The sequence below is a fragment of the Phascolarctos cinereus genome, unplaced genomic scaffold (assembly GCF_003287225.1).
Source record: "Phascolarctos cinereus isolate Bilbo 61053 unplaced genomic scaffold, phaCin_HiC Scaffold_8;HRSCAF=390, whole genome shotgun sequence".
NCBI lineage: Eukaryota > Metazoa > Chordata > Mammalia > Diprotodontia > Phascolarctidae > Phascolarctos > Phascolarctos cinereus.
The window spans coordinates 71,566,615-71,587,121 of NW_027556291.1; the positions used below are offsets into that span (position 1 = coordinate 71,566,615).

The following is a 20,507-nucleotide window of genomic DNA, read 5'->3' on the forward strand; positions in this document are numbered from 1 at the left end:
AATCTTGTCTTATACTGTTTTATAACTGTCAATTAGAAAATCAGGTATTTTCATCTTTACCTGTAATTAAAAAACAGCTTATAGCTAAAACAATTTGGCTACCACTTATGAAAACTGCCAGATTATTAATTAATTTTTTGGAGTTGCTGTTTTAATATTAAAACCTAGAATTGTTAATTACTTATGAGTGAAAAGGAGGGGCACAAGGCAATTCCCCTTACTTTGTAAACTCGCCAAGGTCCCTAGAAACCATCTGTGTGGGCAAGGTAATTTGCCCTGAGAAAAAAACTTGTTTGCATTATAGAGTTCCTAAATAATTAATTTGGCTTACTGAGAAGTTGCAACTTTATGTACAGTAGATAGAAATGATTTCTAATAATTGGCTTTTACACCAGAACAAGTTTAAATTTGAGAAAAAAGGATGTTAAGTGAATTCTCTTATATATGTGAGTCCTACTAAATCTTTATTACTTATTGCAACTCCATGAGAATAAAATTAACTGTATCTGGCTTTAAGCCATGATTAGTGAAACTTACTGTTTTAGGCAAAAGACTCTTAGTGTAATGCAGAACATTATTTTACCATTTAGGCAGTAGGACCCTTTAGGCCATGGAAAGCAGAAGTTGCTGCTTAATCTTGCCCTAGACCTCTTTCCTCCTAAATCTAAACAATAGTGAAATGTACTCTTGCATAGCTTAAGCACAGCCCATACCTCCAACGCAAATGGATAAGAAAACTTGCAATATAATGGCTTTAGATAATTATGTTTATACCAGAAACCAGGACACCTGGTCTGGTTTGTGTGATCCCTGACCTGTAAAGATGGGGTGCTCGGATGCTTGTGCTTATACTTTTGCCCCAAAAATGCCTCCCTAGTCTCAGAAACACTATCTCTGACAACCACTCCCCAGCCCAAGGACACTGTGCCTAGCAGTATTCATGCATGGGCCTCAGCACGACCCTTATCTGGCTGCTCAGGCTCCAGCCTTCAGATCATATCTCTGGAAGCCTCCAAATTCCTTAGCACGACCCTTATCTGGCTGCTCAGGCCCCAGCCCTCAGATCATATCTCTGGAAGCCTCCATTGTGAGAAAGTTTTTTCCTTTGTTGCAGAGCATTGCCAGACTTCAAAGATCCATCCCCCTCCCTGTCCTGTATACTCCCTATATAAACCCTAGCTCGACCCCTGATGGGGGCTGCTTGATTTGGGTGTGAATACCTCTGGCAGCCGCGCGCTAATAAAGTCTACAATTTAAATTAGTCTGGGTCTAACTCGCTAATTTCTCGGTATAACATTTGGACTATAACTAATTTTGTTTTGAGTTTGAATTTGAGTATAGTTATCTCCATTAAATCAGTATTTGAAGTTTCCCTATTGTGTTCCTTTAAGAAGGAATATTTCCCACCATGTGTCACAATTTTGTTCATAACACTATCAAACCTGTTAGGCAGAGATATTCCCAGACAAAAATAATTCATTATATGGATGATATACTTAGCAGTTGTTCTACTACTAGCGAACTCTCCTTATTAATGCCTAAGCTTTAACAAGCCCTTCAATTCATGAAAAGGTACAAAAGAAATCACCCTTTGCTTACTTTAGACATATCATTTCATAGTCTACAATTAGACCCCCAAAATATTACAAATTAGGCAAGATTCCTTAAAAACTCTTAATAATTTTCAAAAAATTTCTTAAAGATATTAATTAGATTCAGCCTGCCTCACAGATCACCACTAATCAATTATTTAATCTTTTTACCACCCTCAGATACCTCACTAAGAATATTTACACTTCAAACAAAAGATGAATTTAAACTAATAGAATAACAGATAGCTGAAACCCAATTAATTCCCCTTAATTTGTGGGGGCATGATATTTTACATCAAATGGGAGCTGTTATTTTCTCCCACCCCCCCTCCCAAAATTTACAGTGGCTGCCACTGTTTGTGCTTCTCCTATCCATAAAGCTGATAAAATACAATGGAAATCTGATAAGCCTGTTTGGATGGAACAGTGGCTTTTGACAAAAGAGAAGCTTTTTGCATTAAAACAATTAAATCAAACAACAACTTTTAGAAGGATATACAGAACCCTTTATAAGTCCTTGGAATTCACCTGTTTTTGTTATTAAAAAGAAATTAAGGAAATGGAGGATGCTTCATGACCTCCAAGCTATTAATGACACTATGGTGACTATGGGTGCCCTTCAACCCAGTCTCCCCTCACCCACTATGATTCCTGTTTCCTGGCCTTTGATAGTTATTGATTTAAAAGATTGCTTTTTTGCTATTCCATTGCAAGAAGCCGACAAATGTTGCTTTGATTTTACAATACCCAGTGTTAATGTAGAACAACCTGCAACCAGGTTTCAATGGAAAGTTCTTCCTCAAGGCATGAAAAACAGCCCTACAATGTGTCAAAATTTTGTTAATAAAGATATACAACCAATTAGGAAAAAATTTCCCAACACAAAAATAATACACTATATGGATGACATACTTTGTAGCTGTTCCACTAAAAATGAACTCACACATTTATTACCTCAGCTTCAATTAGCTTTACAAGAATATGGGCTTATTATAGCCCCAGAGAAAGTTCAAGAAAAATCTCCATTTTCCTACCTAGGCCATATTGTCACTGAAACAATGGTGAAGCCACAAAAAGTACACTTATGCCTTAAATCTTTAAAAACACTTAATGATTTTCAAAAACTCTTAGGGGATATTAATTGGCTTCGACCAGCACTCCAAATTACTACAGAACAATTGACTAATCATTTTTTCACACTTAGAGGAGATCCTGATCTAAATTCCCCTAGGACATTAACTCCTTAGGCAAAAAAAGGAGCTTCAGTTAGTCGAACAGAAAATTTCTGAAGCTCAACTCACCTGTATTTCTTTAAATGAAGAGGTACAAGGTGCTATTCTTAGTACTCCAGTGTCCCTTACAGGAGTTTTATTTCAATCTTCTGGAGTCTTAGAATGGATTCACCTCCCTCATCAATTCCCCAATTTTATAACTCCTTATCCTACAATGGTAGCTTATCTAATAATAAAACTTCATAAAAGATATCTTCAACTTACAGGAAATTTACTTTCTGTTATTCATCAACCTTATAATAAAAAAACAAATAGACACTCTTGTTTCCTCTTCAGAGGATTGGCAAATTGCTATTACTATTTTTTCTGGCCATATTGATAATTACTTATCACCTCTCAATATATTAACCTTTTTTTTTTTTTACTAATTATTCATGGGTATTTCCAAAAATTTTTAGATCTAACCCCATTCCTTCAGCACCCACTGCGTTCACTGATGGATCAAGCACAGGTATGGCAGGATATTATATCTTGCCAACTCAAACACCTTACTCTTCTGCACAAAAGGCTGAATTAGCAGCTCTTATATTATTACTTCAGGATTTTACTGAGCCTATTAACGTTGTTTCTGATAGCAAATACTCTGTCTCTCAAAATATAGAGACTGCAAAGTTAAAATATGTTACTAATACACAATTATATACTTTTTCAACAACTTCAAACCTTACTTCATTCACGTTATCACCCTATCTATATTACCCACATGCGAGTACACTTTAATTTGTCCAGACCTCTTACTGAAAGTAATACCATTATTGATTCTCAACTATAATTCTATCCAACACTTTTAACCACTACCATACAACAAGCTATTAATTCTCATTTCCAGTTTCGTCAAAATGCTGCCACTTAACTTTTTATTAAGCTTTTATTAGGCCTTTTATTAGCTACATTCTGCCAATATAACAACTGTAATTGTAGACAGGATAACATTTTGTGACTATTTTTTAATAAACTCCTCCAGTATTAGAAACATAGTATAAAAAATAATTTTTTTAAGGCTGTTTCAAATGTATCACTTTTATTAACTCTCCTTCTTTTCCCATTAATCCCAGAGGCTTTCCTCCCAAACATATTTGACAAATAGATGTAACTCATATGCCTTCTTTTGAAAAGCTTTCTTATATTCATGTTATAGACAATACCTTTTCTTCTTTCACTTTTGCCACTTTACAAACAAGTGGAACAATTAAACATGCAATCAGCCATATTTTACAAGCCTTCTCAGTTATGGTTATACCTAAACAAATTAAAACAGATAATGCTCCTGCTTACATTAGCAAAACATTTTCTTCCTTTTATGCTTTTTATAACATTTCTCTGATCACAAGCATTTTATATAATTAAAAACAAAGATATTAAAACTATTCTTCTTAAACAAAAAAGGGGGTATCTGGGCTATTACCCCTCATCAACAATTGGCTATTAATTTTTAAAATATTAACAAAGATGGGTACACTCCAGCCGAAAAACATCTTGAGAAAAATGAACATGTGAGGCCTGGATCCCTTACTAATGTGGGGACGAGGGTATGTTTGTATTTTTTTCAGAAAACTTTGATAAACCTGTCTGGGTACTGGAGAAAAATATCTGAACGTGTACCACAACTCACAGCTCGAATGCAGAGTATGAGGATTCGGGGAAAGCGCAGAAGGTGCCAATCTACAGTGACAAGTCGCCTTCCCACATGGGGTCAAGTGAAAGTTCCCTCTCATCGAGCGATGGAAGACTCCTGAACTTGTATTTTTAGCAACGGTAGGTTTACTTTTTGCTCAAGTGTGTAATGTACACAGTACTCAGCACTGGATTTATTTTCCCTTTCCACCCTGGTTACAACCCCTCACATATATGGACAAATTGGGGAGGGACTATATATACTAATAACACTCATATATTTGGAGGACAAGAATACCCCTTTCTCTAGGACAGAGCCAATGTTACAATTACCCTCAAATCTGTAGCATTTAGGACACTTATATGTTTTACAAAAGTTAGCAACAATACTGAACCTTGTCTTTTTCTTGTTACATCATTTTTAATGCCAGTTTGTCTAATGGATATGTAAATTTTACTCAATCTAATAATACTTTTGAATAGAATGTTACTTGTGTCAATTGTACTCTCAAACAATGTATTGATAATAATGACTATATTGTACTTTTGTAGAACAATCATCATTTGCTATTTTCCCTACTAACATCTCACATGAATAGTTCCAGAACTCTGATGAACATGCTCCTCAACTTATTATTTCCTCCTTAAGTCAATCAAAACAATTTATTGGTCTCCTTATTACTGGTTTAATCATTGTTGCTTCTCTTATTGTATCTACTACTGTTTCATCTATTGTGCTACAATCTGAAATTGAAACTGCACACTTTGTAAATGACTTAGCAAAAAATATAAGCTTAGCACTTAAAACACAAGAAGCTATTGATAGAGATATATTGTATAAAGTCAATTTATTAGAGCAATCAGTATTGTATTTAGGATATGAGTTAGAAACCTTGAAAACAAGGTTGCTATTGCAATGTGATTATAGATATTCATATATTTATGTTACCCTGCTACCCTGTGATGTGATGCTTCAGATCCTAATATCTCATGGGTTAAGATATGTGCTCACCTATTCAGGGTCTGGTACAATTCTAATATTACCCTCAATATTAATACACTTCATGATATTACTTCCAACTTTGCAAGCAGTCCCTGCCTTGGGATTTACCCCCAATAAAGTAGCTAATATTATCCTGCCCACATTACACCAACTTTCACCTTTTTCAAGTGTATCCTTGCTTTTGCATATGCTCCCCTACGGAATTGGCCTAATTTGTTTTTGTTTTTGTTTCCCATTATTTTTAAGATTCATAAATGCTACCATCAAACCAATAATGAGTCAATTGCACGAACTTAAATTAACAAATGAAAAGGGGGGAGATGTAGGGGGCCAGGTCCTTATGGAAAATCTCTAAATCCTTATAGACTTTAGGGGTCAGTACATATAGAGGCTTACCTCGGGATAAACGCTCCCATGACTCTTGCCCTAGCTCTGTTTTGTTATGGTTTATTGATTCTAAGTTCTCACTCATGCCCAACCTTGAGGCCAGGTGGTTGATTTGGGTAGACAATACTAAGAACTGGGCAGGGAAACAACAGATATAAAATTTGGCATTAAACCTATTTTCTCATGAGAAAACGAGGATCTTTAGCTGCTTAGATTGTTTATGTTACTAATTAGTGCTTGTAGATCATTTCTCATGGTACAAAGCTGTTTTCTGTAGTATATAATCTTGTAACACCTGAAAATAAACTAGTCTTATGAGCATCAGTCTCAGACTCGCCTAGCCTGACTTTTCTTTCTCCAGTTCCCTTTCCCTTTTTTCTTCACCACTCTGTCACACATCACACTGGCTGCTGGCACACTAACCTAAGCTTACAGCTGTCTCTCAACTCAACATTTTGTCCTAGCCCATCTGTCTCCTTGTGGCATCTTGGCTTATACCTGCCTCTCCTTTATTGGCCAGAAGGGGAGGGGTTTTTTATACCCCTTCTTTTTGAACAAATGGGGGAAATGTCAGGATACTATTAGGAGATACCCTGTTTTCTAGAGCTAAGGCCCAGCAAGCAAGCTGTGCCTTGAGCTTGACAGAACAACAATCCTTTGTACTCACCCTCTGGATGAACTCAGCCACAGCAAAATCCCAGAATTGTTTCACACCAGCCCTGGGTGTTCTCTGAGCTCAGACAAGCATCTGCAAGACCCATTTTCAAGCCCTGCTATGAATTAAACTTTTCTCATTGTTGCTGTTACCCCTCATTGTGAGGGCTACAGCTCACTGTGTAGCCATTGCTATATGTATTGAGATTTGCCCACAGTAAAGCAGGTCCCCCGCTAAAGGTGCCCCAGCACAGGTGTTTAGTTCCCCTCACTATAGAAAATAAACTTCTGTCTTAGTCTCTGCACAGTTGTTCTTGCCTGCTCTATCTGTTCTGCTCCATCTTCCACAGGCTGAGAGGTTCAGTTAAGTTGACAGTCCCATGACAACACAAAAAAGATACATGCCCTAGCTTTCTATGAAAGCCCTGAGCTGCAAGTTGGGGAGATGGGGGCCTTAAGCTATGGTCTACTACCAACTTCCTCTGTGAGTTTAAGCTGGTCATGTCACTTCTGTGGGATTCAGTCTAATCAGCTGTAAAGAGGTGATGGTAATCCCAACCACTGTGAAGATCTAAGAGTGGGAGCTGAGGCACAGGGGACCATGTACCTCAGGGGTGCCAAAGCCTTAGTCAGGCTCAGTGGAGACATACTTTTGGTGCTGCTGAGTAGTGATAGTTGGGGGGATGCAATGGGTAGCACTGTACTCTTTGATCTGGGCCAGCTGCATGGTGGCTTGCTGAAGGGTCTCCTCTTCTGTAATGGTGGTCAGGCTCATGGAAGGTTGAAGGAAGCATGGGACAAAGAGAAGGTGGATGTGAAACAGGCAAGTAGCTTGTAACAGGGCTGAAGCTTTAGGGGTGGCTCCTAGAGCCCTTGTGTGATTGCCATACTTGACCTAAGGAACTTCAATCTTCCCACTCAAGGCCTCCTATCCTACTTGAAATGCCTACTGTAAGGTTAAAAAAAAACTGGCCTGGGAAGCCCATGAACAAAGAACAAATATGATTAGTTTCTGCCATGGAAATTTTTACCTGAACACTCAGTAGAAAGGATAAGTGGGGATGGCTACTCAGAGCAAGGATAAGTGAGGGAGTAAATATCCTGTCTAGGCATAAGCTCATCCAGGCATGTGGGAGAGGAAGGAACAGAGAGGGAGCTTGATCCTCTGAGCTCTGTATTCACCTTGGGGAGCCAAAAGGGCTCAAGAACAGAGCTGACAAAATTGTACAAAGCTGGGCTGATGAAAGTGGCCAAGAAGGAGGGAGAGAAGCCAGGCTCTAAAGTAGCTGGGGGTGTGTATGAAGGAGAGTATGGGGGGCCTGACCACTGGTGTCAGTCTCATCCTAGACTCTAAGGGGTAACAGGTCTTCAGGTGGGGGAGGCAGGCACAGTTATACTGCTGCAGTTCCACAATTTGATTCCAGTCATCCGGATGATTTGGCTCATCCTGGCAATGCCCATGTAGAGGCTGCTTTGGCTTGTGATGTACAGGAGAGGTATGGAATGGGAAAAAGGCAGGGCCCAGGAGAGAGCTGGCTTTTCTACATTAAACATTTTGCCTCCCTGATGTGCCCTAGATCCATTTAGCCCCAGAGATGATCAAATTTGGTGAGGAGACCAGGGATTCCTTCTATCCCAAATCCCTTCCCATAAATACTCATGCCTTCTTCCTTGGATATGGGTGAGAGAGGCCCAGGGAAAGAGACTGGAGCAGCAGCCCCCAGTGCCTCCAGTTGACCCAGAGAGTGGCAAGACCAAAAGGCAAATGTCTCAAATTCCAGGTTCTGAGGCAAGTTACTAAAGGTTATTGGTTATTATCCTGAGTGAGTCTAGAAGAAGAAGAGATATACCTGGGGCCACACACAGGAATAGGCATCCTAAAATTAATCCTGAGCCTCTGTCAAGTCTGCTTTTGATTACCTAAGCTAATGTGAGGAAACAACCCAAAGAGATAGTTCACAGTGGAAGGAAACTAGATTTGGAGGTAGGAGACCTGAGTTCAAAGTGTGACTATGCCACACACTGTTAATCAGAAGCACCTTATGAAGCAGTGTCTGGAGGCACTGATAGGTGATGAGAATTCAAAGACAAAAAAATGCCCAAAACAACCCCTACTCTCAAGAACTTTGAATTCTATAGGAGCCCTGTCACCTGTGCCACTTCAGGCCAGTAACTTCATTTCTCTGGGCCTCAGTTTGATCATATATAAAATGAGAGGGTTAGCCTAACTGGACATCTAGGACCCCAGGATCTGTTGATCCCATGGGTAGCAAGGGACACATGCTTTGGAATACCAGGTTAGCAGTGTGATTTTTTTTCAGCATCCCAATTATGAATGCCATGGATTGATTTTAAATTTAGTATGCAGTCCCTGAGCGCATACTGGCTTGGCCAGGAGGCTAATGGGAGTATGTCAAGCAGTAAGACAAGGCAGCTCAGGATTAAAAATATTCCAAAGTGTTGTGAGTAGATAACACAGCTTCCCGATGCTGGGACTGCTGGCAGCCTAAGTTAGTCTGTATGCTTGGTCTCCTGGGGGGAATCTGCTGACTTGTGAGCCCTCTCTGTACACCATCCTTCTCCCCTGGAGGGACAGTTAGCCAGGGACAGAGATGAGGATGCAGAGCAAAGGTTGCCATGAAGGTCATGCTGGGAGGCAGGGGCTGACTTGTGCTGTAGAAGGATGAATTTGAAATATCAGGTTCATCTGTGTCCAGCTTCTGAAAGACAGGACGGCTAAGTTACAGCTTGGGGGAGAGGTTGGGTCAGCCCAAATCTCTACAGAGATCATTTAGTTTCACTATTTTTGCTCCTGGGCCAACCTATTCTGATTGACCCTGCCAAGTTTAGATCCTGTTTACTGTGGGACCTTCTCATCTAGCCCTTAGGTTTACATTCCTTTGTAGACATTCTTGTTTTTGTCAGTCTTTGCAACATCTGCTAATAAGAATAATCCTTTACATTGTGTAGAATGTTTTACATTGATAACTTCACAGATACAGAAGAGCTGGGATTTTAGGTCAGGTTTATTGACTCTCTATTCTCTTTCTACTAGCCCTAAATGTGCTTAAGATTAAGCTTCCTGAGGTCAGCAACTATCTTCCATATTTCAATTTTGTAATCAAAGAGCGCTCTGCGTACAGAAGGCCTACCCATCCTGTTTCCCCATCTGAGCCAGAAAGAGATGACTCTAAAAGTCATACCAGCTGCTGTAAAAATATGGAGTCCAGGGTTGAGGGTGTGTAAGGTCAGGCCACTGTCAGGTGCAACAACTTGCTTTGGAGGGACAATGACATCTCATCCATAAAAGATATTCTAAAAGGAGCTAGAATCATTTCATTCATCCCATCCCTCTATCTTCTTTCATTAGAGACTGAATGAGGTAAACACAGCAAAGCATGGGGGAGTCAGGAGACCTGAGTTTTACCAGTTTTAATGCTAGCTTACCACATGACTTTGTGCACACCTTCTGCCTTCTGTGGGCCTCACTTTCATAACATATCAGATGGGGATAATAAATTAGCTCTGCTCTTGTAAGGATATGTGAGCATCTTTTACTGTGAGCCAGGCACTCAGATATAAAGGCAAAAGTGAGAGGAAGGGGGGAGGGAAAGAAGGAACTAAGCATTTATATAACACCTACTAGGTGTCAAGCATGGTGCTATGCAAATATCTCATTTGATCCTTGTTAATTCCTTAAGGAATTAACATTCTAATAGAACTATTTAGAAAGTAATTACATGAGTACCCACTTGAGGCACCTGAATTTAGTTTCCCCAGTCCAAAATCATCACCCTTTCTTCTCATCACCCTTTCTTCTCGTCACCCTGGATAGCACTGTGATGTCAATTGTCTGTGTGGTATGCCTTCCAGCTGAGCGAGTCTTGGAACCAGAATCCAATATGATGTCACCCAAGGAGTCCAGGCTGCTTTCTAAGGGCAGGGATTGGTGTCAAGTACAAGCTCCCCAGGGACTCCATCTTGGTAGGCAGGCACTGAGAGATGGGTGAGGCTAGCTCTCCAGGGAGGCTTGGTGCCTTCAAACTGGGTTTGGGTGACTTTCTGTGGAGGCAAAACCTATTTGAGTTAGACCCTTGGGGCTGCAAGACATTTTGGAGGTTATCTATTCTACTTGTCTGTGTCTGGGCAGCAATGCACCATTTTCATCCCTGCTAAGTCTATCCTCTAAGATTTGCAGCACAAATTTGCCAATTTTGACAGCTGGTTGATCTGTGTTATCTTTGTGGCAAGTAATGACAAATGAACTAAAGTTACATTCTCTTCTCTGTTTCAAATCTGTAAACCTCATCTTGAAATGACAGAATAAGGTCTATTAAGGCAGGGGCCTATTCTTTCCCCACAATAGGCCCTGTTCCCACCTGTCTTTACAAAGATTACAGTCAATACTCCATAGATCCTAAACACCTGCCAACCTGGACTACTTACATCCCTACAAATGCCCCTTTGCTTACATGCTACCCTATCCCTGGAATGTATTTCTCACCCATGGCATCTCCACCTATTGAAATTCTACCCATCACTTAAGATCCAGCTTAAAATGCTACCTCTTTTTACACAAATATTCACAGAAGCAGCATTTACAATAACAAATTCGAAACCACGTAGCCAACAATTGGAGGAATGATTGGACAAATTGTGCTCTGTGAATTCAATGGACCACTGAGGGGGTAATAAAGAATGAAATGTATGAATTCAAAGGGTTATGGGAAGATTTCTATGAAGTGATACAGAAGGAAGAAAGTCAATCCAAAAGAATGATATACATCATTTAAACAACTATAAAAAAACAATGTAAAATGACAAGAGAACTCAGATCAAGAACTTTAGATGATAAAGATATCAAACAATACAACTTATACTTGTCCTTTAAGGAATTGCAGCCTACTAAAGTAGGATATGTTACATATACCATCAGTTGCAATTACTTTCTTATATTGCTTTAATTAATTTTTTCTGACATTGTGGGGGATTCAATTTTGAGTATGCTAAAATTTATACATGTCAAAACAAAATTTCCTAGTTAAAAACCCCAAATGACTACCTATGTCCTGTGTAAGGCCTATCTTGATTTTCCTTCTAATCAGGAATGATGGCTGGGTTCTCTTACCCTCTACAGACTGTGGTTCTACATTAATTATATCCCTCCAACTTAGCATTGAGCTCTGAACACAGTAAAGGTTTCATTAAAATTTAAAAAAAAATTAAACTGGAATAAATCTTATCTGACTACTTCTAATCTATCTCTTGTTTCCCCCATGGCTGAAATCTTCTCAAAGAATCTGCTTATAGTACCTCAGCAATCTCTTCCCACTCCAGTCCATCTACTCAATTGTCAACCTGATCTCCCCCCAATTCAGTAATTCTTGTGCTCCTTATTACTTCCAGGTTCAGATATGAAGGGCTTTTAAAACCCTTTGTCAACGTGGCCTCTTAGCCTTTCATAAGTAAATCACTTCCTACCTTTCCAAACTTTTGATACCATACTTCCAGTGTGACTCAGTGACACTGGCCTCCTTTGCTGTTCCTGGAACAGGACACTACATCTCCTGACTCTGGGTATTTTCATTGGCTTTCCCCCATACCTGGAATTCTTTCCTTCCTCATCACCATCTTTCAACTTCCTCCAAGTTTCAGCTAAAGTTTCATCTTCTGCAAGAAGCATTTCCCAGTTCTCCTTAATCTTAGTGACTTCCTTTTGAGATTACCTCCAATTTATCCTGCATCAAACTTTTTTGCACATAGACTTTTGCATGTTATCTTCCCCATTATATTGGGAGCTTCTTGAAAGCAGGAAGTGTTTTTTGCCTCTCTTTGTACTCCTAGCATTTATCACAGTGCCTGGCATACAGTAGGTGCTTAATAAATGCTTGTTGACTTGACTCAGAACCCCAATCTTGTAAGACTGCAATTTTGATCAAAAACCTCATGGGTGCAGTGGCTGAAGAATATTTATTTCTCAATCAATCTTCTAGGAAGATTCTTCTACAATTTTCCCCTCTATAGAACTTCTCTTCTCCTGTCGAGGGCACCACTATCATACGAGGTTCCCAGGACTGTAGCCTTAGCATGACCCTCAACTTCTTACATCCCACAGCCATAACTTTCATTCAGGCCCTTATCACCTCTTGCCTGGACTATTGGAATGGCCTCCCAATTAGTGTGTACTTCAAGTCTCTTAAGTCCTCTCCCATTCCTGATCTACACAGCTGCCAAAGGGGATTTTCCTTAAATACAGAGAGGAGTGTGTCATTTGCTACAATCTAAAAAAGGCAAAATATTTCTTAATTTTTCCTAACTGCTTATTGTCTATACAGCAACATGTTAAAAACATGCAGAACAATATAGCTGCAGATTTTGAGTAACAGTTGGAATCAAAAGGTCTTATTCTTAATTAAAAAAGAAAAAAAGGTGTAGGCATTTGTAAGTAATGTGGGGTTTTTCTGTTTGTTTTTTTCCCCGTTTTTTAAAGTGGAGACAGCAATCAGTTTTATACATTTGCCTACTGGTTCAAACTTAACCTAAGACTAACGAATCTTGAGTACATTTTTTGCATGAAATCTTATTTATTCCATAATTCAAGCAATAGCAATTCTAGAATGTTCAGTAACTTCTCCCCCACTCCCCCTTTAAAATCATCTCCACACTCAGCCCCAGTTCCTTCTTAGAATATGTGTAAAATCAGAATGGTAGATTCAGATGACTGACTTGCCCTCTACTGAGACTTGGGACTCCTGTTTCCCAAAGAGCTTTAAAACACTGGGTTTATCCTCGGTATTGCCACTCCCAGCTGGGTGGTGAGAAGACAGTCCCTTATGTTCTTCCTTGGATTCTTCACAGTCAGGGTAAATCACCAGGAATGTTGCTGACAAGAAGCCCAAGAATGATCCCACAGATGCCACCATTGGAATAACACGAACAGTACATATGGCTTCCACCACCCCACCAACCGCAAAGGCTACAAGGATTTGGGAAATATAAACCTGACAGAAGAGGATTGCACAGTCAATGCCAAATCCATGCCTTGAATTTCCAGGGCTGTGTTGCATATACTCTTTAATCTCATGATATAGTCCTAAGAGTACATAGGGACAGCAGGATATGCTCACTGACACCATGCCCTTAGTGCTGATCATTATCATAGCCATGTAGATGTTGGAGAAAATGGCCATCACTGCAGTACCAATTGAAAAAACCAGAGTTCCTAGGAGGTAAATCACCCTTATACTAAGGTCATAGTTGGCCAAATACTTCTGTAATAGGGCTGAGCAAATAGCAGCAGTAGAGGCATAGATGACTAATCTCCAAACCCATTTTCACGCCTGCATTATATCCATGCCAAGCAGTAGAATTTGAAAGTGCTTTAGGGTCTCCTTTCAAAGATGACTTGGCCCATGAAATCTGTATAAAACACTGCTTTGGCAATGACTGAAAACAAGATCACAAGGTGACACAGACAAAGCCTCTTTAGCTCGTTGGGCATCTTCAACATGGACAGCCACAGCAGTTTGAACATGGTCTCAGTTTTCCCTTCTTCACTCTCTGGGTCTCCACTGGAACTGGTTGCACCACTCTGGTTCCTTTGTCTACACCTCTGACGATGCCTCTTCTGTATATCATAGATATCATTCATGCTGCGGGATGATTTAATCAGCACAATGGGATTAGCTCATCAGAAATGGTAACGGTGAGACCCTACTTTGCCATAGTAGGAAAAGGTGCAAGATGCCTGGCGGTAGAACATGTGCCTTCTCCTCCAAATAGAGCCTGAAGTGTTTGATGTCTTCCAGGCCATTTTAGAGTTTCCATTGATGAGATCTTTTGGTGGAGAGCCACTGCCATTTGGGATTTTGGCTTCATTCAAGTGATTATCAAGCAACATATCATCTTTTTCATTTTCCCTGAGGAGAGTGGACAAATGGCTCCATTTGCATTTCATAAGCTCCTGGTTGGTGCTTCGGGGAGTGTTAGAGTTTGAAGAGTCCTGAAAAATGGAGGGTTTGATGTTATGAAGGAAAAGTATCTCTGGCTCAATTTCCAATGTTACATCAGGCATGTGAAGTACAAAATCACTTTTACTTCTTACAATGTCCACATCAAGATAATCCAGACTGAGCTCATGCTCAGACTGTACTTCATTAGCAAACATTGAAAACCTATATGGCTCTCCCTCATTAATTACATTCAAGCGGCTGAGCTCTCATCCTCCCTTATCAACTTCTGAAAGCCCAGAAAATATTGCCCCAGGAAACACCCTGGAACAGCTGAACCAGAAGAAAGATGGGGTGCAGTAGTCCTGTAGCCTAGGTAGCTTGGGGGATTAATGGGAAAGGCCCCTCTTGCCCCGCGGGAAGGGGAGCAGTACGGAACAAGAGATGTCCCAGCAAGCTAGCAGAAAGCCCCACTTTAGCACACCAGGAGGAGATCCTTAAACCCAAGTGGTGTAGCAGGCAAACACCAACACCTGGACCCCTGAGTGCCTCAGGGAGGGTGGGGAACAGGTGGAAACCAGTTTGGAAAACCACTAGGTGCCTTGGCATTCTACATCAGTCTCCCAGTGCCTCTGCAAAAATCTGCGAAGCGCTTCAAGGGGCCCAGGTGGATAAACATCCTGCAACATCCATCTGAAAGGAGTTGAAGAAAATGAAAGGAAAGGAAAAGCAGGAAACATCCAGGGGCCACACTACCCAATCCTACCCCTAGAGTTCCAGTGTTGCTGATTCCAGCCCAACACCAGGTGAGCTGCCAGAACTTGGCAGAATAGCCTCCAACTGCCAACATTGGAGGCCCCAGCACACAAAGCCAGTGACCCGGCCCAAAGCTCCCAACACAAGACGCTTGGGTCAGTGCCCTCTGCTCCTCAGCAGGAGAGCTCAATCTCTTTAAAGGCCAGGGAATAAGCAAACACCATGAGTAAAAAGAAACATACTGTAGATTCATATTGTGAGAACAGTGTAGATCAAGACAGAAGTTCTGACAACATTGTCAACAAACCCACATCTGCAACTTCAAAAGGGAATATGAACTGGTCTGAAGCCCAAAAAGCCTTCTTAGAAGAGTTCAAGAAGGATTTTAAATTGCTGGAGTGGGGGTAGGTTAAGTAATAGGAGGACAAGGTAGCAGGTAGAAGTAAAGTAGAGTTAGGAGAGAGGGAAAAAGAGATATGCACAAACATAAAAACAAAGATTAGGAGTAGAATCTCTTAGGGAAAGGATATGTTTATGTATACATGTATTATGGATGCATGTATGTGTATGTATACATATACATATATATCAATACCTATATATAAATATATCCATGTTCAGTTGTAACTTTAGGGTGGCTGGTAGGGGAAGGAAGGGGAAAAAACAACGAAGTAAAAAGTGTACAGCAGAGAAGAAAAGAAAACCTACAAGAAAGCAAAGATGGGCAGCTTTCAATATAATGCACAGTATTTAATATGTAGGCTTTCTTGAAATGAAGAGTTATCACTGCATATTTTCAATCTTCTCCTGTGTTCTGATATGCACATGACATTTTTTTTCTTTTTTCCTTTATATTTAAGTTTATAATATTTCTTTCTCGTTTCTTATTAGGTATTGAAGTTTTAACATTCTTCTAAAAATTTTTTTTAAAAGTACAAAAAAAAAGTTGGCCAAATATTATTATGGATAAAGGAAAATTTTGAAACGTTCTTAATGTTGGTTTGAAAATATTTTTGGTGGGAATACCAATAGATTCAAGATTATCTAAAAGAAAATGACCTTCCATTTGTTAGGGACCAATGACTAGCAGCGCAATAACTTTTAATTATATCAGTTGGCTTTTATAACAGGATTTTTCACTTCAAAGAGACAGTAAAAATACATCTAGAACATACTCTTCCCTACACTACCTCAATCTCTGGGACAGTAAGTTCAAAAGGGCAACAGTGAAGCATAACACTGAGAGCTGAGTCAGCACTAATCAAATGGACAGCAGAGGCCTTTTGCTTTGTAGCAGCACTTCACTCCATTCAGGAGAGTATGAGAGTATTGTGTTGTAAGAAATAAGGAAATACAGTTATTCTTTCCACATCATTTGGGATAGGGGTGTGGCCCTTGATCTGGAAAATCCTCATAAATTTTTTTGGCCCTCCCTTCATACCAGAGAAGAAGTCTGAATTATTACGGTATTAAAGGACAAAATATGTTGATATTATACAATACTATAGATATATTTCATGCATTTGTGAGTTTCTAAACTTTTTTGTGTCATCTACTGGCCTTCACATGTCATTTGCAGCTTCTATAAAACTCCCAAATAGTTCCATTTAATTTCTTATGCCAACCCATGACATATCAAAACCACGATGGGTAAAGTCATGATGTAGAAAGTATAACTGTAGATGATTTCAAAGGCATTTGGAAAGGCTTATATGAACTAATGCTAAGAGAAGTAAGTAGAACCAGAAAAATAATTTACACCATAACAACAATGTTATAAAAACGATTTTGAAGACATTTATGTACTGACTTAGAATGAAATGAGCAAAACCATGAAAATGATTTACATAATAATGATAATAATGTAAATTTGAGCAATTTGGCAAGCTCTAAGAACTACAATCAGCACAAGAACCATATCTGATTTTAAAGGACAGATGATAAAACATACTGTCTGCCTCCTGACACAGATATGACAGATTTAGGATGTAGAAATATACACATGGGCATACATACATACATATATATATATATATATATGTGTGTGTGTGTGTGTGTGTGTGTGTGTGTGTGTAAATATATATATATACACATACATATTCACATATATGTATATATGTATGTATAGCTACTGTCTAACTCTATTTTGTTTTATCTGATGATGCATATTTGTAATGAATAATTTATTTTTCCTTTCTCATCTATTTTTAACAGGGTGAGGGGTGAGAGGGAGAGAAAATATATTTCTCTTCATTAGAAAAAGCAATTTAAAAAGAGAGTTTGGGAGTGCTAAAGATGTGGAATGTTCCATGTACTTTCAGATAAAGTCATTTTACTGTTAGTCTTGACTAATTGCTTTACTTTGTCACAAGCATCCTCTCACAGAGTGGGGATAATCTGCACTGTAAATCTGTTTGTAATATTTGAAAAAAAGGACATCAATAAAACTTTTAAAAACATGAATGCATGAGAGTGAAATTCAGTAGGAGATTAAAGAAGGAGGAGTGAGCAATATGGATTATTATTCATCATGCATTAAAATTGTCTGAACCTAAATTAATGCAACTAGAAATTGTTTGATCCCAGAATATCACCCCAACCTCAGTAACTCTCCCAGAAAGCCAGAGATGGCTACAAAGGATTTGGGGCTTCCCCAGGTCCTGGATCCACCCAAAACATTTTTGATTTGAGGTTCCCTCACCCAAATATTGTTTGGGGTCCACTCGAACTTGTGTTTTGGCTTCACCCAAATCTTACCGAATGTTCACATTTACTGATATCCATATCAATCTACCTTATTTTCAAGTTATCCTCCAGCAAAATTGCTTGACTTTGTACTGTGGGTAACCTTGTCTAAATTCAGTTCCAGTACAATCATTTATTGAATTCTCAAGAATATCCTGAGGTCTCTATTTGTAATATAAAAATTTTTCAACTGTTAACTTTTGGCAAATTTGAGCTTCTGATGGATAATTCTAGCCACCTGTTCATGCCTTGCTAAGGCATGAATACTTACTGAATAGTACTAATATTTTTCAAGCTTCAGTAAAGTGTTGCTCAATTTCTATCATTTCCTTATATAATCTCTGCTGATTAATATATCTGAGATCCTTGAGCACAATCTTTCTATAATTTGTGGTGACAATGATGTGGAATTGCCATTAGAAACCCCCTCCATTTCTATAAATAAACCCACATGACTAGCATGCCTTTAGTGCTTCTCTGTACATACACTGTTGGTTGAATTCATGTGGAATGTCACCTGTGGAATCCATTTTGATTCCATTCTTGGATATTCACTATTTTGCCCAATTCTTTAACTTACTGAGATTTTTGGATCCTGATACTTTCATCCAGTTTTGGGTCACCTGCAGATTTGATGAGGATGCCATCTATGCTCTTTATCTAAGGCATTAATAAAAATGTTAAGCAGCAAAGGGCCAAGGAAAGTTATTTGAGGCACTCCACTGGAGACCTCCTTCCCAGTGGACATGAAAACCTTTTACTCCAATCATTCAGCGCCAACTCCGAGTCTAATTTCACAATCATCTGGCTAAGATCTGAAGTTGAGTTGCCATGGGATCATGGCACATGTCTGTATGTAAGGAAGGAAATTCTGATTTTACAAAAAAGACTTACTATTTGTCCTATACTGTAAATTCTAAGAGCTTATACCACCCATGTCTCAATTGGGATTAACTGATGGTCTCCCATGTGGTCCATCTGGAGAGATTTAAACAATTTTAACAATAAGCCTCCCTAATCTTACCTTCCTTATTTTGACAAATTGGCTCATGACTCAAAGTCCCCAGCAAAGAGAAGCAACCCAATGTGGGGTGAGAACGGCACTATGAACCTAATTATATCAACCAAGCACTGATGAGGGAAATGCTCAGTTTTCCTGAAAAGGGTTATTATGCATCCCATACTTTTAATTCTGAAAGGGTATACCACCCATGTCTGAATTTAAAATATCTTATAGTCTTCCACCCCTGCTAAGCCACGTGGCCCCTGTGGAGAAATTTGAAAAAAAAAATGAACAATTCAACTCCCTTTCTAGAACCTGCTAATTTTGGCTTCATAATTTTAAGAAATTCTCTATTTAATTTTGATTCTTTTTTAAAAATTATCTTCTTTATTGAGAAAATTTATTTCCCTAATTTTCACTTCCAAATTTTGATTTAAAAATTTAACAATTCTTCTCACTAGTCTTGACTCCCTATCTTTTACTTCTTTATTTTGACAATTTGACTCATGACTGCCCTGTGAAAAAGAGGGGAACCTACACTGGGCAAGCATAGTGCGGTGAACACAACTGTAGAAACCAAGGGCTGATGAGGGAAATTCTCTCTTTTTGCCAAAAAGGTTTATTAGGTGTCCTGTAACTTTAATTCTAAGAAAGCACACACTCAGATCTCAGTTGGGATTAATTGATAGTCTCCCATCCATGCTAAGACACTTGACCCATCTGGAGGTATTTAAACAATTTGAACAATTCAACTACCTAATTTGGACTAATTTTGACTTTGTAATTTCACAATTTCCCTCTTTAAATTTGAAATTTTCACTTTATTTAGACATTTGGAACCCTTATTTTAGCTCCCTGATTTTGACAATTGACCTCACTAGCCTTAACTTTCTAATTTTGACTTCCTTATTTTTACAATGTATCTCATGAACTAGGTCGAACAGAAATTAAAGAGAAACCCAAGTTGAACAAGCATGGTGACATGAACACAGTTGTGAAAACCATGGGTTAATGAAAAAAATGTTCTGTTTTTACAGGAGACTATTATGTGTCCCTTACCTTTAATTTTAAGAGGGTGCACTGCCCAGGTCTCAATTGGGATTAATTGATAGTATCTCAGCCATGCTAAACCATATGGCTCCTCTGAAGGGATTTAAATTATTTTCACAATAAGACTTTCTAATTTTCCATTCTTTATTTTGATAATTTTGGCTCATGATATGGGGTCCCTGGCAAAGGGAGGAGAACCTATGAACATGGCACCATGAACCCAGCTGTAGTAACTAAGGGCTGATTAGGGAAATTTGCTATGCCTCCCTTCTTGATTCTTTGTCTAGCCACAACCATGTGTATCAAGGCTTAGCCTCACTGCCATGGGTCTCCTCAGTCCTAGATGAGACTGCTACATGTTTGTCTAGTTTCTCCCTTCCAATGGAATAAAGAAGGCTTTTTGCCTACATCATCTGGGAGTTCTTTGGCATTATATTTTATTATTCAGAGTTAACAGTTAGT

At 39.0% G+C, this 20,507-nt stretch overlaps 1 long non-coding RNA gene and 1 pseudogene across 1 annotated transcript in view; one reads left to right on the plus strand and one right to left on the minus strand.

The window, feature by feature from the left end:
• Positions 1–20,507, plus strand: part of LOC144454971 (uncharacterized) — a 29,405-nt gene continuing 8,898 nt past the window's right edge. The window contains exon 1 of the long non-coding RNA XR_013483546.1: positions 1–4,639. This is a non-coding gene — a long non-coding RNA (uncharacterized LOC144454971). The remainder of the gene's footprint in view (positions 4,640–20,507) is intronic.
• Positions 13,097–18,031, minus strand: LOC110203777 (solute carrier family 45 member 4 pseudogene; annotated as a pseudogene).